The sequence below is a fragment of the Oryctolagus cuniculus genome, chromosome 12 (assembly GCF_051225735.1).
Source record: "Oryctolagus cuniculus isolate XC-2025 breed Fujian yellow rabbit chromosome 12, ASM5122573v1, whole genome shotgun sequence".
In the NCBI taxonomy this organism is placed as follows: domain Eukaryota; kingdom Metazoa; phylum Chordata; class Mammalia; order Lagomorpha; family Leporidae; genus Oryctolagus; species Oryctolagus cuniculus.
The window spans coordinates 39547766-39575572 of NC_142878.1; the positions used below are offsets into that span (position 1 = coordinate 39547766).

The 27807-nt window shown below is 43.0% G+C and overlaps 1 long non-coding RNA gene and 2 pseudogenes across 2 annotated transcripts in view; 1 reads left to right on the forward strand and 2 right to left on the reverse strand.

Annotated features, from left to right (window-relative positions):
* The window catches only part of LOC149123007 (uncharacterized), a 207774-nt gene that overhangs the window by 8406 nt on the left and 171561 nt on the right, over window positions 1–27807 (reverse strand). The gene's annotated exons all lie outside the window — the stretch shown is intronic.
* Window positions 9092–9628, reverse strand: LOC100341886 (large ribosomal subunit protein uL18 pseudogene; annotated as a pseudogene).
* On the forward strand, window positions 27164–27753 carry LOC100341635 (ATP synthase F(0) complex subunit C3, mitochondrial pseudogene; annotated as a pseudogene).

Genomic DNA, 27807 nt, shown 5'->3' on the forward strand with positions numbered 1-27807 from the left:
CTGTTCTTGCTCCAGTGACTGATCTTTGTGTCCTTGTTGAAAATCAGCAACTAGGGCTATGAAGATTATTCGAGGGCTCCCAATTCTATTCCATGGTGTTGATGTCTTTCCTCTGGCAATGCCACAAAGTTTGGTCACTATAGCTTTGTGGGAGGTCTTTATTCTGGTTTAATTTTTAAAAATTTATTTGAGAGGCAGAGAAGGAAGGAGGGAGAGGTAAGGGGGAGAGAGGGAGAGAGAAACTCCCCCAATCACTTACTCACTCCTCAAGATTGAAGCCAGGAGCCAGCAACTTCATCCAGACCTCCCACATGGGTGGCCGGAATCCAATTACTTGAGCCATCACCGCTGCCTCCCAGTGTGTGGACTGGCGGAAAATGAGAGTCAGGAACCAGAACCAGGAAGCAAGCCCAGAAACTCTGGTGGGGAACGTGGGTATCTTCACTATGAGGCCAACGCCTACACCTGCAGTAAGTTTCCAAATCAGGAAGTGTGAGTCTTCCAACCTTTTTTTTCCAATATTATTTTGGCTATCTCAGATTACTTGGAATTCAATGCTTCATTTCAAATTTCAAATCAGGACTTCAGTAGCTGGAATCACTTAACTATATGCAGACGCGATGGCAAATGGATCCTGCAGAATCCAAACTAGATGGGTATCCTCATCAATTTCCCCTTGGTTGTAACTCAAAAAATTCCTGTGACACCATTCTACCTGAAGGCAAGTGTGATAGATGGATGTTTAAGACAAAAGGAACAATACTGGCCAAAAGAACAAGTTTTATAGAGAAACAAGTTTGTAGGGCCCTACCTGAGTGAGGTACCCTGAAATTCAGCTTCACTATGAATTTGACTCTTGCACTTTTCTAGGAGTAGGAAAAAGGATTTGATGCAGAGAAAACTAGAATAGAGAAGAGCTTATGGGAACCTGAGACTCAAATGATGTATGAAGACTAGATTGAAGCTGAACAGAGAGGCATGATTTTGAAGACACTCAGCGAGTTTCTTTCAAACTCTGAGTGTGATCGATTTAGCTAGCTGCACCTTGAGGTCTACATCATACCAAGGAACCTTTATGGAAGATAGGAAGTAAATCCAGTCATTCATCTGAATACATCAACTACACACCTTGGATAACTAGATGTTATAGACCAGGCTTCCGGCCCCTTGGCTAGCTTGCAACAATATGGCTAAGGAAGCTTCTCCTTGCTTCTGTTTGTGTGTCTATCTCCCTCAACTACTCTAATCTATTCTTAATAGATTGTTTCCTCATCTTCTTTATCTCCATCACCTAGCTCAGGGAGGACCTGGCTACACACAGTATATTCATATATATGATTGTTTTAAATCAACTAAGCAATGAATAAATGTTCACATTATCAATCTGCAGTTCTTATTTAGAGCTTACTGTACACAAGACATCAGGCAGAAGAACTTATCGCTCATCCTCAAAGAATCCCGTTTCATTGAAGAAAATAAGAATTACAGGGAAGGGCCAGTGATGTGGCATAGTGGGTTAAGCTGCCACCTGCAGCCACCTGCTGGCATCCCATATGGGCACCAGTTCAAGTCCTGGCTGCTCCACTATCAATCTAGCTCTCTGCTAATGCATCTGGGAAAGCAATGGAAGATGGCCCAAGTCCTTGGGCGCCTGTGCCCACATGGGAGACCTGGAAGAAACTCCTGGCTCCTGGTTTCAGATTGGCCCAGCTGCAGCCATCATGGCCATCCAGGGAGTGAACCAGTGAATGGAAGATCTCTCTGTCGGTGCCTCTACCTCTCCCTCTCTGTAACTCTGCCTTTCAAGTAAAATAAATAAATCTTTTTTTAAAAAAAGGAATTACAGGAAGAATATAATAGCAATCAAAGAAGTTGACTGGTGCAAGTAAAATGATAGACATTTAGGAGATGCTCAACTACCAGTGTCTAGCCAATGTCACATTTGCTCGAGTTCATCTAAAGTCTGCAGAGTGCAGACACTCCAGGGTTCATTTAGTTATGAAGAATTATGCACACAGTAACAACTTACATACCTGTTGGATGATGGCTTACTGTGCCCATTTGAATATGCTCAGACTGCTATGTCCCTTCCACGTGAAACTCAGAGACTCCAGAACATGGAAAGAAGCACCCACCACACTCACAGGCAACAGGCTCAGCTGCATCACTGAGCGGCTCACGTTCTGTGACTGTTAGGTTGCTTGGGTCTGCGTCTCATGCAGTATGCAGCTGGCAAAATCTGCCAAGGTCCCATCCAGTCATGAGCAACACAGCAGGCAGCACCACCAGCCTGTTCTGTGGCACGTAGGGGCTGATCGGGGACTCACAAATCAAAAAGAAATAGAGAACTGTTCTTAAAAGGATTATTAACTGAACCATCCTCAAATTCCCTTTGATTCTCCTTGTCTTTTGCATGCCAAATTTCATCCTTCAGATAGAAGCCATGATTAGTCAGTAAACCTCTGCTTATGAATGAGGACAAATAAACGTTGAAAACCAGAGTTTAATGGGCCTTAAGCAACATGAAACCCAATCTCAGGTGTACTGAATGGGAGTACAGAAAGCAAGTCAGAAGAGGAGAAAGCAACAGAAAAACAGAAGTTGATTATTTGGGTTAGGCAGAAAAGAGACAGTAATGTTAAATTCCCAACAATGAATTTGATACAATCAGTAAACCCAAATTTAAGAGCCTGGTATTAGAAATCTCAATATTTTTTAGGAAATAATTTTAACCTGTCATATAAGGGGGAAAAAAGGTGCTTGTTGAGTGTAATGGAAACAAGATGAGGAAGGTATGACTGGCATTCAGAACAAAAGAGCTTTTCAGTGGGAGGGGTGTGCCAGAGAGGAGGCAGAGGGCTTCCAAGAAATAGCCCTTTTCTAAGTTTGAGCACAGAATACAACTTCTCTGTGCCTTGGACTCTTCATCTGCCTAGAGCGGAGGAAGGAGGATAATACTACCTGGACTTGGTATAGAATCCCCAGCGCCTACTTTAGCTATGCTGATACAGGCTGGTGAAGGCCAATTAAGTGACCTCATCATACTATCTGGCACTAACTGACCACTCAATAAACTCTCGATAGAAAATGTCTCAGTTTTCTGACGTTGCACCTGCTTCCACAACCTCGAAGTTTCACTTTTTCTAAAATGAGTTTTGAAAGACCACTCTTATTACCATAAATACTGAGTGCCTATTGCTACACCATAAAACAGGTCAGAGCTTCCAAGCACACTGCACAGCAACATGCGGCTTTGAATCCAAATGGGTAAGTAAGCCTGGAATCTCTTGCAATTTTTTTCCATATAGTAATTCATTAGGTTTATCTTGAGGTGTCATCTGTGAGACCCCACACCACCAAACCATTAATCAGAATTAATCACGGGAAGAAGATAAAAAGCACCCGGCCAGCCCTGGGCAAGAGCAGCCTGTTACACAATCAGCATGCATTAAAACCACGGACATGGGAATTTCTTGTAAAGCCTGGGCAGGGCAGAAGAGAGGAATAAGCAAACATTTTTTTTTTTCAGTGAGAGAGACAGAGAGAAAGGTCTTTCTTCCATTGGTTTACCCCCCAAAATGGCCGCTACGGCCGGCACGCTGCACCAATCCGAAGCCAGGAGCCAGGTGCTTCTCCTGGTCTCCCATGCAGGTGCAGGACCCAAGGACTTGGGCCATCCTCCACTGCCTTCCCAGCCCACAGCAGAGAGCTGGACTGGAAGAGGAGCAACTGGGACAGAATCTGGCACCCCAACCGGGACTAGAACCCGGGGTTCTAGTGCTGCAGACGGAGGATTAGCCAAGTGAGCCGCGGCACCAGCCAGCAAACATGTTTTAAAGATCATAGACAATATGCTCTTCAAACGAGCCTAACTTAATGCCTCTTGCAAGGTCGGATCAAGGGTAAAAAAATGAGAATTGGCCACACACTGGAGCAATTTCCAGCTAAATAAAAAGCCAGATATCCTTTTCTCCATTTGACAACAGAAAACACGGTGAGAGACAAGAAGGGTTGATCAGTGACGCCAAAAATGTCCTTTCCATTCTCTGAGGCGTGTCGAGTCTCCCCTTTTATCCATTTTCTATTCTTCCGCATGTTGCCATTCGGTTTTTGTCAATGACCTTTCTTCACTCTGACTCAGCCTACGTCTAATGGCCTGAAGAGGACTCGTTCACATGATGGAAAGCTTGAGATTTCAGACGCCCTCCTTCATTAGAGGGAAAAGTGAACAGCCTCTATGTGCGGGGTGTTAATGAACGTGAAGCAAGATTTTTTTGTGTGTGTTTTACACATTATGTTCTTGACTCCTAGAGGTGCTACAATAAATTGTCGCGCTTCATTTACAAGGAGCCATAACAGAAGCAAAATGAGAATCTGGCGACAAATTGCTTCTGAGTCACCCTGGGTCAGGCTGTTGGGGCTAATGAGAAGAGGGGCTCTAATTTTAAACTCCTCCTCAACCAAGCCATTGCTGCATTAATGTTCACTGTGGTGAATTGTAAAGTCAAATGAAGGAGCACTGTGGAAAATTAACCAGTATTTTTACCCTTCGAGTACCCAAGAGAGCGTATTTTGGCTTCCGTAGCTAGTGGTTATCAGAGGCAGTTCAGCCTACGTCTGGGGTGCCAGCCTGGGTAGGCTCCCCCGCCCCCGCCGCCGTGCAATACCACTCTCCTCATCCTATCTGATTTTACACCCAAGTCTTCCTTCTACCTTCACAAAGAAAACCCAGCCAGGAGAAGGAAGTGGTAAAGGTTTTCAACAGGATTATCCCGTAGCCTGTAGGAGCACGGTTCGAAGCCAGTATCCTGGTGGGTCCACTTATCAAGATAGCATACTCAGGCGTTGAAAGTCAAAGAAGTGTACTACCCACTTAGCCCTGCTGCATGCTTAATGGTCTGTAGTTGTGTATATGGAGGAAGAGCCAAAAATCACCCACCCGGTAAGGGCTGGAAGCACTTTGTCACTGGAAGCCTACAGCAGGGTGTAGACAAATAACGAGAAACCAATGCAGCATCTACCTCTTAAAAAATAGTTTCCTAATCCCACATTTTGTCAGTTTATAAAAGCAAACAGCCAACTGGAGAAAGGAAGGTGTATTATTAAAGTTTGCAGGATTTTGATCCACATGAACATTTGGGCAACGACTCAAAATTCAAGGTTGGTTTTGGGGTCTTTTTTGGTAACGGGTTTTAAGTGTGTGTTAATGAGCCGAAGTTCCTCTCGTGTGTAATGTGTCTGTCCGGGTGCGTTCTTCCATGGAATCACTACATAAAATACAAATTAACCACACTACCCTAGTCTAATCATTGTAATCAGTTATGTTTTCATGTGTACATTACTGATATATAAGGCTGTTGTAGTTCTTGTGTGTGGTTTAATTGCTTGTTTTTGCATATCTTGTGTGATTGATGATGTTCTAGAAATCTTTTCCCCTAAAGGAGACTTTGTAAATTACTTTGTTTAGATGCTAATGATTGTATTTCATTAGTGGCCCTCTCATCCAGAATCATCTTTAAATGAATGAATATGCCATAATTAAAAATCTGAATTATGAATTACTTTGAAAGGAGACAACATTGTCCCGATTTCCCACTGCGACACAGTGTTATTTCAATTATGTAAATATGTTTAATCATTCCCCTTTTGTTTTTCTAATTATTTAATATTAATGTTGCTTTACCCCTTTATTGCTACCAGAAGGGATATGGCATCTTAAATGAGAGTACTTAGACAAGTGATACACAGATGACTAGATTAAATCAGACATTATCAGAATGCATAACCCATCTCAAAAACAAACATGCTATTCACATTCATACTAATATAGCAATACTGGCTATAATTGCACTTCATGAGTGTTTTGTCTGTACAAATCTAATGTATTCACAATGAACAATTTCCAATTATTGTTTTTTCTCCCTTATAGAAAGTCCAAAACCCCTGGTAAAAGTTTTGATTATCTTGAGGTGTACATCTGAGCTCACCGAAAAGGTCAGCATTTTTTTCTACAGTAGGAAATTGGCAGCTGCTTGCATACTAGTACACTCAATATATTCAACATTCGCCTCTCCACTTCCGAACCTTCAAAAAATGGTCGCCAAAATAAAGTTTTAAAGTCCGTTCCACCCCCATTTTTTTTTTACCCTCTCCCTGAAATAGGAGAAGTAGTAGGAAATTTCCTCTCCCACTCAACGGCTCTCACATGAGCCTTCAAGAAGCTACACTTGCAAGACAACCATGAGCCCCACGTTGGAGAGCTCCAGAAGGTCGCAGTCCAGACAGTCAACTCCGCACCTTCACGCTTCAGGCATCTTGTTCAAGCCAAAGGCAGAAGCCTGATTGGTCCTTCAGAAAACATGGCACTGACTTCAATTTAGACATTTCTATTTCAGTGTAGCTACGCTACACAGGAGTGTGTTCCTCTACCATTTAGTAATTTAGATACTTTCAATATTATTGCTAACTGACTCTTGAGGTATAAGAGCCTTAATTATGTTGGTTTAATATTTTGTGCTTAAATATTATTTGTAAACTAACAGTGGGAAATACAACTTACCCACGTTTCTTTCTTATTTCAATGCTACAATATAATACAGTATCGTTGATTGACTGTTAAGTTTTATTAATGATATTTGTAGCATTAAAATTGTGATTTTAAATACTTGGTCTTTATCTACATATTAAAGGAATGAAAAGTCTTTAAAGATCTCCCTTCTGAGCCATCATTTTTTTTCTAATTTGAACCTTAACTTTAACAACACTGGGGACCAGGACTAGAGTTTAATGTTGGATCTGGCTATGACTTGCACACAACCATACAGATTCCCTTGTCTCACCAGGGACTAAACCTACAAAACACTCAACGACATCATGGCATTTAAAATTACACATGCCCCAAAATGAACTTATATTTATTTGCTAATTGTCTAATTTAACACTTTTTTCATATTTTTTGTCTCATTGAGAAAAAAATTAACATATTCAGGGAACTATTGATTTTGTCCCCTAATTAATGGAAACATTTGCTGTAAGAAAATCTTGCATGGCTCACAGGTTGCCAAAATCACAGGGAGTACATCTCCAAGTTTTGCACAGATGATGAGAACGCAAATGTTTTACCAGTGACACACTGATGTGATGCCTTCATGAATAATCATCCCTATCGAATTTATGGGTAGAAATGATTTTCCAATTATTTCTAACTAGAAAACTAACTCTTAATTGTCTTATCCACACATCGACCCATAAATCTTGAAATCTCATTACTCCAATATAGAGAAAAATGCCAGGAATCCCTTGAAACCAGTGTTTGCAGGTTGGAGATGGCTTTGCTTTTGATTAGCTCATGATTCTCTCAATGACCTGAGAGTCGTCGGCTGGAGGGAAAACCATGGAAAGAATGTAACAGATGGGAATTCAAAGGAACCCGCAGTTCAGTTTTAAATTCCGATGTCACTCGACTTTTAAACAAGTAGAGGACTAGGAGTTTATCTAAACAAGCACTGTTAGGAGGACAGCTGAGGGATGTAGTCAAGCATCCATATTCACATCATCACCTAAATTATTTGGCTATTTCATGTCAGGTCAAAATGAAGAGTATAGAAGAACCTAGATGATGTGTTCTCTGGGAGGCCAAGGCTGCCCCGTGTGCAAGACAAAAGGTAGGATTGGGCGGGTCTTAGGATAGCATGAGGGTGTCATGTCCAGGAAACCAGTCATGGCGGGCGAGCTACTTCCCACTTTTCCAACACACAAGGAAACCACACCACTTTCACATCAGAAGAAGACTTAGATATACAAGTGTTTTTTCCACGCAAATCTTCCTTACATTAAACTACCCTAGTAGCTTGCTTTCAGTAGCTGATAGTGAAAGGCAGTTAAAAACAAGTTGCACTTAAATCCAAGCCTGGTGTTACCAGACTTGATCTGAATATACAACAGAGCCAAAGGAAGAGCCCTAGTCTTGGTTTCCTAGAAAATTCCTTCCTCGGGAGTGCTAAACCAATGGAAAATAATTTAGATCCAAGTTCAAGTCTACTGTATCCAAAGAATCAGCATGAGGCAGATACACCCTAATTAATCACCAAAGTTAGAGAAAGCCGGGTGCAGGGGGCTCGTTTCACTTCTGTGAGTTTTCTTTCATCCCTTCCACAAAAACTGTTGAGAGCCTCCAATGAGCAAAGCCTTTTCTAGAGTCTTTACAAACTAAATAAATGGAAAAAAATAACAATTCTAATTCCATTCATTCAATGTATTCTAAGAAAATGGATTGTGTGCAAATACCATAAGATTGATTGGTATAAATTCTCACATGCATTTTTACCTAGTTACAAAGTAATTTTTGTTCAGGCATCCTTCGACATACACTTATCTTGCTGAACATTCAGTATACTTTCGTTCTGAGTACTAATATCTTACTTCCATTCTAAAAATTATCAGCCATTTCCTCTCCATTCCTCTACCATTCCCTCCATTCTTCACATCTGAGTTTCCCACTGGACATGTGTTGGAGACCCTTAATATATACTCCAGGCGTCTTAATTTTTCTTTCATATTTTCATCATTTTATCTGTATAATGTTGAGAATTAGTTTCCCCACTTCACTTTCCAATTTACTAATTTGTTCTTTAGATTTAGCATAAAGCATCCCATACATTGAGTTTATTTATTTTATTTTTGAATATTGTCAGAATATCTATATTCACTTCTTTTGCTTCATCACTGCCATTTTTATTCCATTACCAAAGGACCTTAAATGCTAGTTTAATGTTCTTTTCAGACTTCCCCAACTCCTTTTCCTTGAAAATGAATGGTCCTATTAATTGAATTTCTTGGCTCGTGTCTTCTTTCTTGGTGCTACTTTTCTGAATGCTCTCAAAGTTTGGCTGTGGGCTCTTCTTGGGAGTAAATTTCTTTTTCCTTGCATCCTTCCCCTGTGGCATTTTGCTCTGCATGTCTGAGACCTGGCTGTTGCCCCCTCCCAGCCTCCCTGTGTGTAGTTTAAACTCCTTGACTAGCCCTACCCTTTCCTGTTACCACAAGCAATTCATTTTCATCGGTAGTCTAAGGGAGTACTCTCCGGTTTCATTCATAGCTGGGGAGACATGGCAGAGCCACCTTTCCTTTGAGCTACCCAATCTTTCTTCTGGGCAAAGGACATCTGGGGACGCTGCCACCTCTTCAACTTCTCCACTAGCTTCTTCTCGTGCGCTGGCTTCTCTCGTACAACTGTGTGAGCTTCCTTGTCTTTTCCTTCATCATGTTCTTTGGAGTCACATTGTTCTTCATGTGTGTTGAGAGAACTGTTTCTTGCAAGCATCTTCATTTTCTTCCATTAGGTAACACACATAATCTGCTACGTTCTGACCCATGTTGTGTTTTCTGATGTACTTTCACATTACACTGCTTGCTTTCAGAATCATAACTAGGGAATCATTTGGGACTGTGAGGGATGGACAAGCCTTCATGCACAGCTCCCTTAATGGCTCCAGTAGTACTATCCAGTAGTAATCCTGGCAAGGCCTGCATCCCAGTAGCAAGGTGAAGGCACCAGGTTGACCATTAGTGCTTTCTACACTGTATGACCTCTAGTTACTTCCACTTGGTCTTCATAAATCTTGCCCATTTTATTTGAAAGGCAGCAAGAGAGGCAGAGAGAGAGAGAGAGAGAGTCATTTAGAAAAAGATCTTCCATCTGCTGATTCACTCTCCAAATGGCCACAAGAATTGCGGCTGGGTCAGGTCAAAGTCAGTTGATCCAGTCTAAGGTTGCTCAGTGTCTTTCATCAAATGTGTAAAGTTTTAGCTATTATTTATTCAAATATTTTTCAGCACTGCATTTGTTTCTTCCTCTTTATCATACTCTGATGACAGGGCTGGTGTTGTGGCAGAGCAGATAAAGCCACCATCTGTGATGCCAGTATCCCATATGGGTGCTAGTTTGAGTCCTGGCTGCTCCACTTCCAATTCAGCCCCCTGTTAATGGCCTAGGAAAGCAGGAGGATGGCCTAAGTGCTCAGATCCCTACATCCATGTGAGAGACCTGGAAGAAACTCCTGGCTTTGGACCAGCTCAGCTCTGGCTGTTGCAGCCATGTGGGAAGTGAACCAGCAGATGGAAGATCTCTCTCTCTCTCTCTTGTTTCCTCTTTGTAACTCTGCATTTCAAGTAAATAAACAAATCTTTAATAAAAAATAAAAACTCTGATGACAAGAAATTAAATTTTTTATTGCCATATAGACCCCCTAGAACTCTGCATAAACTTGTTCTATTTTTTCTTTATGCTTTCCAGAATGAGCAATTTCTATTGATCAGTGTTCAAGTTTACTACCTTTTCCTCTGTCATCTGTGTTCTGCTATGTAGTCCATCCAACAAGTCTTTTTTGGCTGTTATTATATTTTTAGGGCCATAATTTCCATTTGGGTTTCTCTCCATTTCATCAGTTTCTTTGCTCGGGATTCCTATTTTAACTTTTGTTGCTGAATATAATTGTTTGCTCAAGAGTTTTTTTTTTGTTTGTTTGTTTTTTTTTTTTGTTTGTTTGTTTTTTGACAGGCAGCATGGACAGTGAGAGGTGTAGAGACAGAGAGAAAGGTCTTCCTTTGCCGTTGGTTCACCCTCCAATGGCCACTGCGGCCGGCGCACTGCAGCCGGCACCCCGCGCTGATCTGAAGCCAGGAGCCAGGTGCTTCTCCTGGTCTCCCAAGCTGGTGCAGGGCCCAAGGACTTGGGCCATCCTCCACTGCACTCCCGGGCCACAGCAGAGATCTGGCCTGGAAGAGGGGCAACCGGGACAGAATCCGGCGCCCCGACCGGGACTAGAACCTGGTGTGCTGGTGCCGCAGGTGGAGGATTTAGCCTATTGAGCCATGGCGCCAGCCCAAGAGTTTTTTTTAATATTAACTGCCTCAAAGTCATTGTCAGACCACCAACATCTGCATTCTTTCAATGTCATGGTCTATTGATTGTCTTTTTCCATATGAGTTGAAATTTTTCTTTGTGTTCCAAGTAAATTTGGATTGTATACTGAGTATTTTTTTAAAAGATTTATTTATTTACTTGAAAGTCAGAGTTACAGAAACAGAGGAAGAGACATTGAGAGAGGTCTTCCATCCACTGATTCACTCCCCAGATGGCTGCAATGGCCAGGGCTGGGCTAAGCCAAAGCCAGGAGCCAGGAGTTTCATCCAGGTCTCCCATGTGGTTGGCAGGGACCCAAACACTTGAGACATACTCCACTGCTTTCCTAGGCCATTAGTAGGGAGATGGATCTGAAGTGGAGCAGCCAGGACACAAACTGGTGCTCATATGCAATGCCTACAAAGCAAATGGCAGCTTTAGCCTCTATGCCACAATGCCAACCCCACACAGAATATTATGTTATACGATGCTAGATCTTGTTTAGATTTTATGGAGAGTTCTGATGTTTTGTTTTAGCAGGTGATTGATCTGGGTAGGTACAATCTACAAGTTTCAATTCACTGTCTAAGGATTATCGTTCCAAAGTCAGTTCAATTTTCAAAGACTTTGTCATGCTTTTTGGATCTTGCCTAAGTGTGTGTCAGCCAGCAGTCACTCTAGGACCCACAGAGTGGTCTCTTGGCTCAGTTCTCAAAGTCTTTTGTACGCTAATGAGGATCAGACCTAAGGTGGAGGAGATTCTTCAAGAAGCTCATGCAAAATAAAATATGTAGTATGAAAAACACTACACACAGATTTCAATTTCTTGCACAAATATTAAAATCTTTTAATTGCATTTTTCTGCAGACTTTTTGAAGTGCCCTCATATCTGTGTGACTTAAGGATGAGTTCTGCCAGTCCCAAAGGGACAAATACCATATGTTCTCCCTGATCTGCGGTAACTAATAGAGCACCTACAAGGAAACCTGTAGACGTGAAATTGACACTTGGAGAAGCAATGACTTGAACAGCCCTGTCTTGACTGTCAAGGAACAGTTTGTTGTTGTTGTTGTTTCTTAATGGAGAATGGGACTGGGAATGGGAGAGGGAGGAGGGGGTGGGGTGGGAGGGCAGATGTGATGAGAAGAATCACTATATTCCTAACTTGTACTTATGAAAGTTATACTCATTAAATAAACGGTTTCTTTGGACGGGGGGAGAATGAGCTCTGGAGTTCGTAGCGACTTCTTGGAGTTGATTTCCCAAGCCCCTGCCTCCCTACACTCTCTCCAGGGCTTCCCTCTCCCTGGGCCTCCCCTAGGGGGTCCTCCAGACACAAACCTGGGCTCTGTCTTTTTACACCCTTGTGTCTCACAGCTCCTAGGCTAGGTCCTCGCCCTGGCCAAAGCAGCGGGTTGGGGTGGGGAGAGGGGTGACATCACAAAGATTTGCCCCACTCTCTTGGAAGCACAGCTCCACCGGCTGGAAAGAGCCTTCCACAGCTCCTCAGAGCGTTGGCTCCAGGGGCTTCCATAGGTGCTGCCACTGTTGTCACTCAAAATTGTCTGGGGACTAGGAAATTTTATTTTTAAATTTTTTTTTCAAGGGAAAAGGTTTATCTGAGAAAACCCAACAGACAGGAGGGAAAGGGCGAAGAAGGAGAAAGAAAAACAGGAAAGAGTGTGTGTCCAGGAAACGGGTTTTAATATTCCTTTTCCAGGGGATGGGTAGGGAAGTAGGAGCACCGAATTCCATTAGGTTGGGGGTGGGGCTGACACCGGTGTTTGGGCCATGTGGCCACCTGGCTTCCAGCAATTGTGGCGTGGGCTAGAGCCTAGGATGGTGTTAGGGTGTAGATCGCACCATAGGTAAGACTGTGCCATTTTTACTAACACTCCCCTCTTTTGTTTTTTATAGAGCAGGAGTTGTATGGGATTACATTAAGGACTAGGAAATTTTAAAATGAAGAAAAGAGGGAAAGGCCAGAAAATGAAACAGGGCATCCCTGTTGTCATTGGGCATCAGGAATTTCTTTTCCCAGGGTTCCCATTGGGACAGGGGCTTCCCCAGAGCTCACAGCTCTCTCTAGAGTTGAGGTACACCAAAATGGGAAAAATGGAAAACTCATTGCCAGTTGTACCCTACAGATCAGATAGTTCAAACACTGTGTGTTCCAATCCACTTGCTGCTGTTTACTTCCCTGAATCTCCCTAACACTTCCCCATGTATTCTGTCTGGGTTATAGAATTATATTCAGTGAAAGAGAAAGGATGAAACAGGTCTTCCCCGTCTTAACTATGATCATAATTCTGGCTTTGGTCTTTCTTCTCAATGTCAGACTGAAAGGGGCCTGCACACCTGCTGCCCAAATCTCACTGAGTGGGATTCACTCTGTAGCCCCCAACCACTTAAAGAATCCCCCTTCTGCTGAGAAAATGGAGACTGTGAAATGCAGTCCGTGCGTGTGTCCGGAAACACATAACTAATGGTGAATGGGTAGGATTTCCTCTCCCCTGCTGGTCACTGAAATGTCTCATTCTTCTTTCCATACTTCATTCACCCTAACTCAAGGAACAAATCTCAAAGTGCCATTTGTTACTGCTTCCAGTCCAAAATCTATGATCTCCAGGTGGTATTCAGTCTTCCCCCGAGAGAGCTCCCCTTGGTTTGGTAATCTATGAACTAAAAACATCACATTCGCTGCCCCCAGCACAGCCAACATTCATTCAATAGGGGAATAAGGGCAGGATACCCACAATAATGTTACAATTAAAAACGGCAGGTTAAGTCTCCGTTAGGGGAGTGAACCAGTGGATGGAGTCTCTCTCTCCCAACTCTTGTTCTCTCTGTCATTTTACTTTTCAAATAAATAAATAAATCCTTTTAAAAACTGGGAAACAACAGGAAGCATACAATGATTTCTGGCTCACAACAATTCTTAAAACACTATGTGTAAAAATTGTGGATCCATTTCCCCACCCTCCCATAGGAAAATAGATCCCTTGGCTAGGACCTGATGTTGCTTTCTGGAAAGAATTCCTTTGTCGTTTTTCTTTTATCTCTTCTCAAACTGCAACTTTTGTCAAGTACATTGGACAACTTGAGCAGATGGATTCAAATTCACCAGTATATCAATAATAATAATAATAAGTGAATGGTAACAGTTTGTATTCTCAGTTGGTACCAATTAATCTGAATTAAGACCTCCTTCTTGAAGAAATCCTTTGTCCCAATAAAGTGTTTATCTCAACAACACAGAGGAAAAAAATATTAGAGTTGGAAAAGGTTTCTGCGTATAATGGAAACCCTAGAGTGAGCCCAAGTCTTTTTTTTTTTTTTTTTTTAAAGAGAGAGAGTGATTCAAAAGAAGAAAAGCATTTGGTGTTAAAAATCTTCCCATAATTTTGAACTTGCAGTTTTATAGCATTAAGATAATTTAATTCTTTGACACAACACTTAAGTGTTATCTTGAAATCCAAGAAATAAAAATTTCTGTTTAAGATGGCAGCAGAAGATGGCCCAAGTACTTGTGCCCCTGTGGGAGACTGGGATAAAGTTCCTGGCCCCCGGCTCTTGGCTTTGGCCTGACCGGGATCTGGCTATTTTGGCTGCTTGGGGAGTAAGCCAGGGAATGGACAATCTCTATCTTTATCCCTGTCTCTCCTTCTCTCTATCACTCTCCCCTCAAATAAATAAATAAATTCTTAAAAAAAAATTTTTTTTAAATTTAAAAGTTCTCCAAATATTTGGTCCAGCTTCACAGGTAATATTCATATATTTTATTGTTTGCCTTAATATTTGAAACTATATGATAATTAAATAAGATACATCAATTACCCATTTATTTTCACTTTTATTTTCAATTTACCTTTATGAGTTTTGGAATAAATGCCTTGCATTCCGTGACTCTTTTTTCTTGTGTTTTACATTTTTGGGCTGTTTTTATGTATTCTATCACATAGGCCTAAATATTAGTGAATGATTGATTTGGTTTTACAAAACCTATCCCTAATACAAAATCAATGCAGTATGCAATAATTACGGACACAGTGTGTTTTAAGTTGTCTTCCTACGCTGTGTTTACACACACAAATAAATGAAAGAAGTAAGTTCTCCATTTGCCCCACGTGACTACTGTTTTGACTGTACATGCTATAATCAGGCAGGGCAGCAAATACTCAAGACAAAAGGAGAAATTGGCTGAAACAGAGCCTGGAACCCTGGACAGACTCTTCCATCCACTGAGCGATGGCTTTGCATATTGGAGGGAATGCTGATTGGAATCTTGTGAGGTCAGCGAGAAGACTGGGCACATTTGCTAGAACTGGAAATCTGGGGCTCAGCCAGGCTAAGCGGCCTCCTGAGTCGCAGGGGTCTCAAGGTTTCCTGCAACCCATCTGTTGTTCTTTCCCCCACCTGTGCTACCACCACCATCATCCTTCTCCCTTAAATACCAAGTTTACTTCAAAACAGAAAAGGAAACAAATTCATTTTGATTTGACAAGTTCTATGGTAGTATTCATGTCCTCTCTTCTAGATAGATTTAAGTTTATTTTTAAAATCAAAAAAATGCTCAAAATTATTATTTGTGCCTCCAACTTTTATTGAAAATTTGTTCTTTAAACCATTTTCAGAACTGAAAATCCATCTCATTCTCCAACCCGTTTACTTGATTTGAGTGGCACTGGACCACTTTCCTAACTCCTTTATGCTTCAATTTTCTGTCCTGCAAAATCAAGCTCACAATAACAATGTTCCCCCAGGGCTGCCATGAGGCTTAAATGTGATGCTGATTTGTTGGCCACTGGTACAACTATGGTTTGGCCAAAGTTTTTCTTGCTCTCAACAAATGCTTAACCTCCAAACCTGAGTGGATTTGCAAGGACATACCGAGAAATAAGAAAAGTAAATTGCAATCTGATTGGGGAGAATCTGGCATCCTAAGCTAAAATATTTTGGCTTTAATATATACGCAGCTAGAGCCGTTGAAGATGTTTAATTAGAAACTAAACTCTTAAATTCAACAACATTACTTTGGAGATATCCATTGGTTGGACTGAATAAGTAGTATAAGAACTTGTATTTATTAGAAAGATACTTTTCTTAATTACTGCTATAACTGAACCAAATACATTTCCTTTTCCTTTTCATATTCTGATGATGACTGAGCCTGTGTCTAACTAGAGTGTCTGTTCAGATAAATAGGGCTTGCTTGTGAATTCCAGAAACTGGCCTTGAAAAAGCTGGTTGAAGTTGCAAAGCAATCGAGCTCTCCCCAGTCTGCAAGGCTGGAGGTTTGAATCTATTGTAATGTAAAGGAGAACACACACACACACACACACACACACACCCCACGACGGGCACAGCAGGCGTGGGCTCCAGGCTGAGAGGGCTTCAGCCTGATTCACTGAACACTGGAATCTCTCAAGACGATACTTTTCCTCGGTCAGACCCCGGCCAAGTATCACTCACAGCTTCTTAGTTTTGCAGAACATCCTGCTGTTCCTGCCTCCTGGTAAAGTCCAGCCATCAAGCAAGCTTCCCAAGGACCTGCACTGACACCTTCGACACCCATCGTCAGATCTGCCACCAACCAGCCGCAGCAGCAGCAGCAGCCTCACCAGCCCAGCATCGGTTGTAGCCTCATTAAAAACCCCAGACCATCCTTGCTGAGCAGGGCGGTGGTTCCTGAGACTGTCACTCTGTTACCCCCTCAGCTATTGACAGACTAAACTGTCTCATTCCTTTACCCTCAAACCTCGTCCTTATTATTTTGACTCAATGCTATGGTCAGGTACTGAGCTTTTAGTAACACTACTAACATAATCATCTTGATCATTGTGAACACATGCGAACTTTTCATAGCGCGATGATGCTATCTTAATAATGTCCTAGGATTTTATATCAAAATTTATATCAGTTCTTGTCTTTTGTATTTGGACCCGAGTACTCTCTGTACCACAAGAAAGCTAGGGGGAGAACAACCAACCAACCCAAAACAAAGAAACCAGGACAATTTTGGAAAAGGGCTTGATTCCAAAAACCAGTTGCCATGAGGAATGTTAAAAATATACTATGAAACTAGAATATTGATATCTAAAGATTAATTCTATTTTAATAACATTCATGAAATACACTTATAACAGAGTTAGAAGGTTTAGTCCTCTTTAATCCAGAAATTTTCACTATTTAAGTAAGAAGAGTCTTATTCAGGGGCCAGCATTGTGGTGTGCTGGGTTAAGCCGCCACCTGCAATGTCAGCATTCCATAGGGATGTCAGTTCAAGACTGAGCTGCTCCACTTCTGATCCAGCTCTGTGCTAATGTACCTGAGAAAGCAGTAGAAGATGGCCCAACTCCTTGGGCTCCTGCACTAATGTGGAGACCCAGATGAAGCTCCTGGCTCCTTGCTTCAACCTGGCCCAGCCCTGACCTTTGTGGCCATTTGGGGAGTGAACTAGTAGGTAAAAGATCTCTCTCTCTCTCTCTGTTACTCTGCCTTTCAAATAAATATGGAACACCAGCATCAAAGGCAGCGGCTCAACCTACTGAGCCACAACATCAGCCCCCTGATCATTTTTTAATACTAGGAATATTTAAAACTATTACAGTGAAGGCAGTTTTAGTATTTACTGATAGAGTAAATATATAATTATAAAATTACTATGAATTCATCAGTATTTTATATCAAATGGCATTATATTTCTTATAATAGTAACTACATATATTTTAAAAATTGTATACAAGGGCAGGCATTTGGTCTAGCAGTTCCCACTTGGGATCTCCGTATCTCATATCAGAATGACTGAGTTTGAGTCCTGGCTCTGCTCCTCATTCCAGTTTCCTAATATGGCAAGCCCTAGGAAGCCAGAGGTGATGGCTCAAGTACTTGGGTCCTTGCCTCCCATGTGGGAGACCTAGACTGACTTCCTGGCTCTTGGCTTTGACTTGCCCCAGCCTTGGCTATTATAGTCTGGGGAGTGAACCAGCAGAAAGGATCTCTCTCTATCTCTCTCTGTTCTCTCTCTCTCTTTCTCTCTGCCTGTAAATACAATAAATAAATAAATAAAAATGTATACATAAGTACATATATGTAAAGGCATTTTGTTTAATTAATCTACTTATAATGCCCAATATTTTTATAAATTCAAGAATCCTTTGTAATAAATTCAGGACCTTGAGGATTTTGAAAACACCTAAGTTTTCTTATAGAATAATACTATCCTCAAAAAATATCAAGAGTACTTATCATTGTAGAACTGTGAAAAGAATAAAAAAAAAACAGAATTCTCTTTTCAACACAATGAAACTATTAAGAAAACCTACAAGTGATATGGTCCTCATAGTTCTTTTCAAATAGCAATATTCTTCACTATTCTCCCGCTCTCATCCCATCTTCCATCAATATTTATCCTAGGAACCAATTTAAAATCTAAGAATCATTCATTTTATTCATTCTCTTGACATTCACGTTTAGCTTAATATGTGCCAGGAAGAAATAACGAGCTAACCAGTGCTAGTCCTTGCCTCAGGGATTACAGTCTAGAAGAGACAGATAAAGCTCCAAAGATAATACAAACAAACGCTTCTAATAGCTCTAGGAGGGAAAGGTACAAGGTGCTATATGAGTGTGGAGAGCAGGGGAACTTGACAAAACTGAAGACTTTAAGTTGGTCAGGGAAGAATCTTCCAAGCAAATGACTTCTGAGTTCAGATTTGAAGGAAGAGTAGATGATACTAGGCAAATATATATATATATCTTACATATTATATATAAGAATGTATAAAAAGCAATACACTGGAGGAAAAGCCATATATGATGAAGAAATTTAAATGTCAGTATGTCTGGTTTCAGTAATAAGGTGGGCTCATAGAGAAGAATCATAACATATAGTATTTTGGAAGGCATATAAAGGTATTTGGTCTTTATCTTATCCCAAAATAAGTACTTTAATGTGATTATGGAAGTTACCAAATAGTAGGTATATTATAGTATTTTTGTTTTAATTGTGTGTGTGTGTGTATACAGAATGTTACACACTACAGAATGAATGGAGTTGTCTGGATAAGCAAGGTGATACATGTTCTTCTCATTGTTCATTTGCTCATTTATAGTTTTTGTTTGGTTTTATCTAATTACACCTGGCTGTGTAAAGCACAAATACACTAATAAATAAAAATCAATTTGTTGGGGAAAAACACAGTGTGAGACCACTGTGAGTCTTTGGTTTAGTAGTCGGGGGAACGGAGAAATTTATTTACCTTTTCTGCATCTCAGCTTCCCTCTGGATTAAAATAGAAATGAACATATTGATGTCAAATAAGATGGTACATGTCTAGCCTTTGGCACAAGGTCAGATACCCCGTAGACACCATTACATATTAGTTATTTTTATAACAGGGTTATGTTTGTGTCCCACTCGTCTTGACTTTGAGCTCGTTTTATACAGCTTTCTGCAAGAACATCAATGACGTGGCTCAATAGGCTAATCCTCCACCTTGCGGCGCCGGCACACCGGGTTCTAGTCCCGGTTGGGGCGCCGGATTCTGTCCCGGTTGCCCCTCTTCCAGGCCAGCTCTCTGCTATGGCCAGGGAGTGCAGTGGAGGATGGCCCAGGTGCTTGGGCCCTGCACCCCATGGGAGACCAGGAAAAGCACCTGGCTCCTGGCTCCTGCCAGGATCAGCGCGGTGCGCCGGCTGCAGCGGCGGCCATTGGAGGGTGAACCAGCGGCAAAGGAAGACCTTTCTCTCTCTGTCTCTCTCTCTCACTGTCCACTCTGCCTGTCAAAAAAAAAAAAAAAAAAAAAAAAAAAAAAAAAAGAACATCAATGAGACCTTTTCCTTCCATCCCACCACCACTCGACTGGATATTCAGGGATCTGCTCTCATGCTGTTTGGTTCGCAGAAGACCAGGAGACCACGTATAAAGGGAAGGAGAGAGTAAGAGAGGAGGCCACTTTGTTTAAAGTCAATAGTAACTGATCAGAAGTACAGATGAAATCCAGATGAATATCATGCCCAGTCCGTAGGAACTTACTGCTCCTGTAGAACTCCCCATACGCCAATAGGAACAATAACACAGAGAGTGCTTGATGGGAAAGCGAAGTTTCTCCCACATACAGGCAGGGTTGACTCTGAACATGAACTCTTCTCTTCACACTGTGTCCTCGTGCCCAGCCCCACCAACTTGTCTCTTTTTATCCCTATCATCCCTCATCCAGAAGAGAAAATCTTTTACAAATATCAGGAGGTGGATTAGAATGATTAACGCGCTGTTAATGATTAATGTTGTTAATGATTAATGTGTTGTTGTAATTATCGTGCATTGATGTGACCTTAAGGTAAATTCCTTAAAATAATAAAAAATAAAGCAGATGTCAAAATAATTTTAAGTCTTGCAAATGTGAAGAAACAAAAGCAAAAAATTTAAACATTAATGAAAAAGGAGGAGGGGCCGGTACTGTGGCATGGTGGGTAAGGCTGCTGCCTGCAGCACTGGCATCCCATATGGGTGCCAGTTCCAGTCCCAGCTGCTCCATTTCTGATCCAGCTCCCTGTTATGGCCTGGGAAAGCAGCAGAGGATGGCCTTGGATCCCTGCACCTACATGGGAGACCTGGAAGAAGCTCCTGGCTCCTGGCTTCGGATTGGCACAGCTCCAGCCATTGTTGCCATTTGGGCAGTAAACCAGTGGATGGAGGATCTCTCTCTCTCTCTCTCTCTCTCTCTCTCTCTCTGCCTCTGCCTCTGCCTCTCTGTAACTCTGCTTTTCAAATAAATAAATCTTTACACAAAGAAAAATGAAAGGGGGGGGGGGGTGAGTGGTTCCAGTCCGACACAGAGATTTGTGATCTGAAATATGGTGTATTTCTCAAAAAAGATGTTTTCCTTTTGATGTCCTCTTTGTCACGAAGAGCACAGAAGTTCGTTTACAAACGCACAAATTAATCTTCACTTCGAAACTCTACCGGAGTTGGGGGCTGAGGACTGAAACAGCCTTCAGCTGTTACGTATTCGCGTCTGGAAACATCTTTCCCTACTGCAGCCAAGTACTGGGCAGGACGATGAAAAGGATGCACAAAGGGAAATGTCCCAGTCTCTATCCCCGGGAGGGAGGCGATAGGGGAGCGGGCAGTGGAGGGGCTGGAGGCCCCGCCCACCACTTGCATCCCTGTGGGCACTCCTCACAAAGCGGCAGATTATGCAGCCGATGGGAGCAGGTATTTTGATGGAGGCTCCCCCTGTCACACTGCCAACCCAGATCCTCCGGCTCACATGACACTTTTTTTTTTAATTAGAGCAATTTGTTTCGGCGGCTGAGCGCCGCATTTCTCAAGATCCCGCTCCCGCTGTTTCGGAGCCTCTTCGCCTGGAGGACCCTTCTGCACCGGTGAGCCTCCAGCGAGGCTGGCTTGGAAAAAAAAAAAAAAAAAAAGCAGAGAGCTGCATTTCAATACTTCAGCCTACTTCAAAGTCATGTTTTCATTTCCCAGACAGAGATTTGTAAAATGCACTACACTTCAGCGGCTGGATCCTGCTCCTGCCGGTGCCCGGCACCGAGGAGCACCTCAACAAGCTCTGGGAGGACTCGCCTTCCTCCTTCTGTTGGAAGAGAAAGGCGGGTCGCGGGGTGGGCCAGAGAGCTCCCCGGAGAGGGTCCCCAGGGAGCAATGTCCTGCAGAGGCAGGTGCTGGGCCTCAGAGCTAACTGCGGGGGTTGGGGGTGAGAGGCGTGGGGACGGCTGACCCCCAGCCCCGGGTCCACAGCCAAGTGGGAGCAGAAGCAGGGGAGGGGTGCTCTGGGACCCCCCCCCCCCCCCCCCCGCACAACTTCCAAAAGAAAGCCCGCATCTGCTCTCTCCTGTCCCCTTCACCTCTGCCCCAGGGGAAAAGCTGTAAAATGCTACCTCCAAAGAGGCTCTCCAAGGCACTGTGAAATCAGAGCAGAGTGAAACACAGCATTTCCTTTCCAGTGTCTCCAGCACCTTCCTGTCTTTGTTTGTTTGTTTGTTTGTTTGTTTTTCTTTCTGTGGCCCAGGGAGATATTCTAACTGAACATTTGGGAACAGGCATCCCTGAAGAAGCAGTGGTAAGCACACAGCACTACGACATATTTCTAATTTATTTATGCATTTATTTAAGCAGGCATCCTTGCCTTCTTTTATCTATTTAGTTTTTTATTTATCAGTCTGAGAGCTGGAGAGAGCTGCCATCCACTGGCTCACTCCCCAGACGCCCACAAAGCAAGGGCTGGGCTGGGCTGGGCTGGACCAGGTCGGGAGCTGGAACTCAACCCAGGCTGCTCACATGGGTGCCAGAGACCCAGTGACTTGAGCCATCGCCCTTGCCTCCCAGTGTCTGCATTAGCGGGAAGCTGGAATCCAGAGGTGAGTACCAAACTCGGGGACTCTGCTGTAGGACAGGGGCAACTGAACTGAACTGCTAGGCCAAATGCCTGTCCCCAGATCTACAGTTTTAATTGGGGAAGTCATGATCTCAGAGCCCTCTATTGAGTTTTATTTTTGATTCATGCTTCTTTACTACTTTAGGGAAGAACGAATTTACAAAGCATACCATAGGCAAGGGTTAATCAATGTTTTAAAGATTTATTTTATTTATATGACAGGTAAAGTTATAGACAGAGAGAGAGGTCTGCTGTCTCCTGGTTCACTCCCCAAATGGCTACAATGGCTGAAGCTGGGCTGATTGGAAGCCAGGAGCCAGGAGCTTCTTCCAGGTCTCCCACATCAGTGCAGGGGGCCAAGGACTTGGGCCATCCTCCACTGCTTTCCCAGGCCATAGCAGAGAGCTGGATCGGAAGTGGAGCAGCCAGGACTTGAACAGGTACCCATATAGGATGCCGGCACTGCAGGCGGAGACTTAACCTACTATATCACAGCACTGGCCCCTTAATCAATTTTTATGAAAGGATTATTCATCAGGTTCTATGAAGTTTCTTTAGTAAATATACACCTTGTTTCAGTTTATAAAATCATTTAGTATTAGGTAGATAAAGAGGATCACCTCCCAAAACTAGTAACATCTAAGTAAATCTAACACATTACCAAGAGATAGTCTTTACTTTCAGGTATTTGGTTAGTAAACAATGCTTATACCTGTAATGTATTCCAGTGATACATGCAAGAGAAAGCACATCTAGTTAAAATGGGCTTCCTGCCTTTGAAGTGTTCACAGGGCCACCAGCTGTGGATTCTGACAGTGGTTCATCTGTGGATTACCACATCCCCTGTGTTGTGGTTTTAAAGGGATTCCTGTGTCCTAGCCAGAACCTCTTCATTAGCCCTTAGGCCTCCCCATCAGAATTGCCAAGAACCAATAGGAACAGGGGCAGGACACTCAAATCAACCTCGGGAGAGGAAATTAGTCATCGCAGTTCCGGTTCTCTTCACCCCTGCTCCCAGTTATCTACCATCTGTCACTTCATTAGGAAGTTTAAAAGGAGAAAAGAGAAAATAAAACACCCAGACACATCCGTTAGCAGCCGCTGGATCAGCTCTGCAGGTGGGTATTGGAGCTCAGCACCTAGCAGTAACTCAGAAAGTTAGACCATCAGCGTCAGGTCTCCTTCATTGATTCATGCCAGCGCACCTGTAATTGAGAGCCCACTTTGGAGACCACAGGGCACCGAGAATCCTAGTCTTAAAGTGAGAGAATGAAGTGTTCAAAATGGGAGACTGCGCATCCAAAATACCTGTTATTTTACTGAAAAAAGAAACTAACTTAGGATGGGCATGGTGAAGACAGCGCCCAGGTTGCTGTATCCCACGCCAGAGAGCCTGGGGTTGAGCCCTGGTTCCACTCTGAGTCAGCTCCCCGCTAGTGCAATCCCACTCCAACTTCCCTGCACCCATGTGGGAGATCTGGATTGAGTTCGCTGCTCCTGGCTCCCGCCCGGCCCAGCCCCAGATGTGGTGGGCGTCTGGGCAGTGATCTGGCAGTTGGGGGTTCTCTTACTCTCTCTATCCCTAACTCACTCTCTGTGTCTCTTTTTAGCTTTCAAATAAAAGTGTAAAATTAATTTTTTTTAAATTTTTTTGACAGGCAGAGTGGACAGTGAGAGAGAGAGACAGAGAGAGAAAGGTCTTCCTTTGCCGTTGGTTCACCCTCCAATGGCCGCCGCTGAGCCGGCGCACCGCGCTGATCCGATGGCAGGAGCCAGGATCCAGGTGCTTTTCCTGGTCTCCCATGGGGTGCAGGGCCCAAGGACTTGGGCCATCCTCCACTGCACTCCCTGGCCATAGCAGAGAGCTGGCCTGGAAGAGGGGCAACCGGGACAGAATCCGGTGCCCTGACCGGGACTAGAACCCGGTGTGCCGGCGCCGCAAGGTGGAGGATTAGCCTATTGAGCCACGGCGCCGGCCTGTAAAATTAATTTTAAAAATATGTTTTAAAACTTACCATCTTAAGTTTTAGAATTTATATGTGATGTCTTTTGCATATTTATTATGTGCCACACACTGGGCTAAGCACCTTCCCTCCCTTTCAGGCTCACAGAAACCTTCACATGTCTGATTCAGTCTTCACAAGAACCATTTGAGTTGGGGCCGGCGCTGTGGCATATTTGGTAAAGCCACCACCTACAGTGCCAGCATCCCTTATGGGCACCGGTGCTAGTCCCAGCTGCTCCACTTCCAATCCAGCTCTCTGTGATGGGCTGGGAAAGCAGTGGAAGATGACCAAAGTCCTTGGGCCCCTGAATCCACGTGGGTAGACCTGGAGGAAGCTCCTGGCTCCCGGCTTCAGATCAGCCCAGTTCCAGCCATAGAGGCCAATTGGGGAGTGAACCAGCAGATGGAAGACCTCTCTCTCTCTCTCTCTGGCTCTCCTCTCTCTATTTAACTCTGCCTTTCAAATAAATAAATAAATCTTAAAAAAAAAAAAAAAAGAATCCTTGGCAAATAGCAGGTGCTCAATTGAAAAAAAATAAAAAAAGAGCCATATGAGGTGGACTCTGATCTCCACTTTACAAATGAGGAAACCAGAGCTCAGAAAAGTTAACTAACGCAGCCAGGGCACACAGCTGGAGGTCGGTAGAAGTTCCAGTCCAAGCTCTAAGCTCTACATTGCCATGGAACCCCAGTGTAGCTGAGATTTGAAATCGCCAGTGGAAAAGACTGAAAGTGCACACTTCACAGAATACCTGAGCAGTGAAAAGCAGAAAACCATTCCTGTTACTTACTGAGCACTCGGCATATTCAATGGTGAGCGCTTCTCCTGCTTCTCCCCATTTCTCATACCTATTCCATAGCTGCTATTATTCTTCCAGTACTCACTTTACCAGTAAATAAACTGAATTATAGGTTAAGACAGTGTTGGTAATCCAAAATCACAGGGCAGATTTGAACTCAACTCTGAATTCAAAGCAGAAGGGTTTGCCACTTTGCTAAATAATACATCAGAATAAATAATACATCAGAATAAATATTTTAAACCAAAGCATGTGTGACTACTGAGGATGTTGAGTTTCAAAAAGCATCAAGCACTCGGAGGTTTACTATGAAAAGTATTTATCCTTTTTTTTTTTATTGTAGAAGCATGTTTTAAAACAAGAAAGGCATCTAACCCAAAACTCTAAGTTAGAACTCAAGTTCACTGTTGATTTGCACCAATAACTCCTGTGTGTCTGGTTAGTACAGAGAGCCAGAGACATCAGATCATGTCAGAGGCAGATATGGTGGTAACTTAAGGGTACAAAGCTCGATGGTCTAAGAAACTTGTCCTATTTTTGCTAGCAATGTCCTTCCCTTAGATAAATTTAATCAATACAACATGATCCTTACTTCTTAAATAATAATATTTAAAGATGATAAAATTCTCACGGAAGCATCTAAACATTGAGTGGGTAGAACAGACTCTTACGTCCCCTGAGTGGCTAGAACAGTCTCTCCTGCAAGTACCTAAACACCTATTTAGATCATTTAAATGCCGTGCACGTCAAAACACTCCAACTTAACACTTCCTTTGAAGTCATGACAATCAGTTTTTTCTCAGTGTCATTTTTTAGCATTTCTATAGCACTTCACTTTTGACAAGTGCTTTGTAATTATTTCTACTCTTAGTTAACTCCTAGCTATCATTTGCATGCAGTCGCTTTCCCAGTAAAACATATTTGTGTATATAGATTCCTTGACAAAATTGAAACTACTTAAAACCAAGAGGTTCAAATTTATATGACTTGTTGACAAACACATGCCCTCAGGAAAGATAAGATAAATTAGATAGATGGAGGGATAGATACATACATACATACATACATACATAGAGGTTGACATTCAAGAGCTAATTCCAAGGACCAAATTCTTGTACTTTTGTCTTGCTAAGGTTGTCAGCCACATCCCTATGGTGCCAGATGAGAGCATGAATAAAATGAGGGCATCACATGTGAGTTCTGTCAGTGGGAGAGTAAATGAATGTGGCAGCACTGTTAGTTATAGCTCAGGCTCTCTTTCTTCCCTTAACAAAAAGAATCCCCTGCCACCCACCCAGCCAGGACCTTTCCCATACTACCTTACAGCTCAAAGCTGCACATAGCCAAGTGCAGGCCAATGGAGTATGAGAAGTGATGTGTGCAGCTGCGAGTCCCCTCCTTCACGATAAACTCCTTGCCATGGATCCCCACTGCCCTCTTCTAAGGCTAAGAAATGCCATGGATGGGAAATGCCAGTAACTGAAGCCATTGCCCTGTGTGTCTAACACAGAAGCCACACGTCCAGCACAGCAGAGCTGACACACAACACAGAGCTACGGCACTTCCAGGTGTCCAGGTCCTAGCAACTTAGCCTTCTCCATAACTAACACAGTGAAAAAAGCATATCAATATATGGAGTCTATGGGATTGGCCTGACTAGTGTTTGATAATAGGAGTAAATCATGGGGCTGGCGCTGTGGCGCAGATTAACACCCTGACCTGAGACACCAGCATCCTATATGGGTGCTGGTTTGAGTCTCGGCTGCTCCACTTCCAATCCAGCTCTCTGCTATGGCCTGGGAAAGCAGTGGAAGATGGTCCAAGTCCTTGGGCTCCTGCACCCATGTGGGAGACCCAGAGGAAGCTCCTGGCTCCTGACTTCAGTTTGGCACAGCTCTGGCCATTGAGGCCAATTGGGAATGAACCATTGGATGGAAGATCTTACTCCTTCGACCTCTGCTGCCACTGCCGCCGCCACCGCCTCCACCCAGGAAGAGGGGAAGCGGGAGAGGATCCCACATCGCCTGTTACCTAGATCCTTCAGCCGCGCCGCCCCGAAGAGTGTAAGATGTTCGCCTGTGCCAGACTCGCCTGCACCCCTGCTCTGATCTGAGCTGGATCCAGAGTCGCATACAGACCAATTTCTGCATCAGTGTTGTCCCGACCAGAGGCCAGGACTGGAGAGGGCTCTACAGTATTTAATGGGGCCCAGAATGGTGTGTCTCAACTTATCCGAAGGGAGTTCAGACCAGTGCGATCAGCAAAGACATTGATACTGCTGCCAATTTTATTGGTGCAGGTGCTGCAACAGTAGGAGTGGCTGGTTCTGGTGCTGGTATTGGAACAGTTTTTGGCAGCCTCATCATTGGTTATGCCAGAAACCCTTCGCTGAAGCAGCAGCTGTTCTCATATGCTATCCTGGGATTTGCCTTGTCTGAAGCTATGGGTCTCTTTTGTTTGATGGTTGCTTTCTTGATTTTGTTTGCCACGTAACAGAAATGACTGCTTGAAATGTTGGCATTCATATTACTTACGGATGTAATTCTGTGTATCTTAATGTGACTCCGAAAACTGTAGTGTTGGTGTCATGGAAATGTATGTTATTTCCAGTCATTTCATTAAAGATGAAAACTTTAAAAAAAATTTAATTAATTAAAAAATTAATTAATTAATTAAAAAGTAAATCACGAGGAGCTG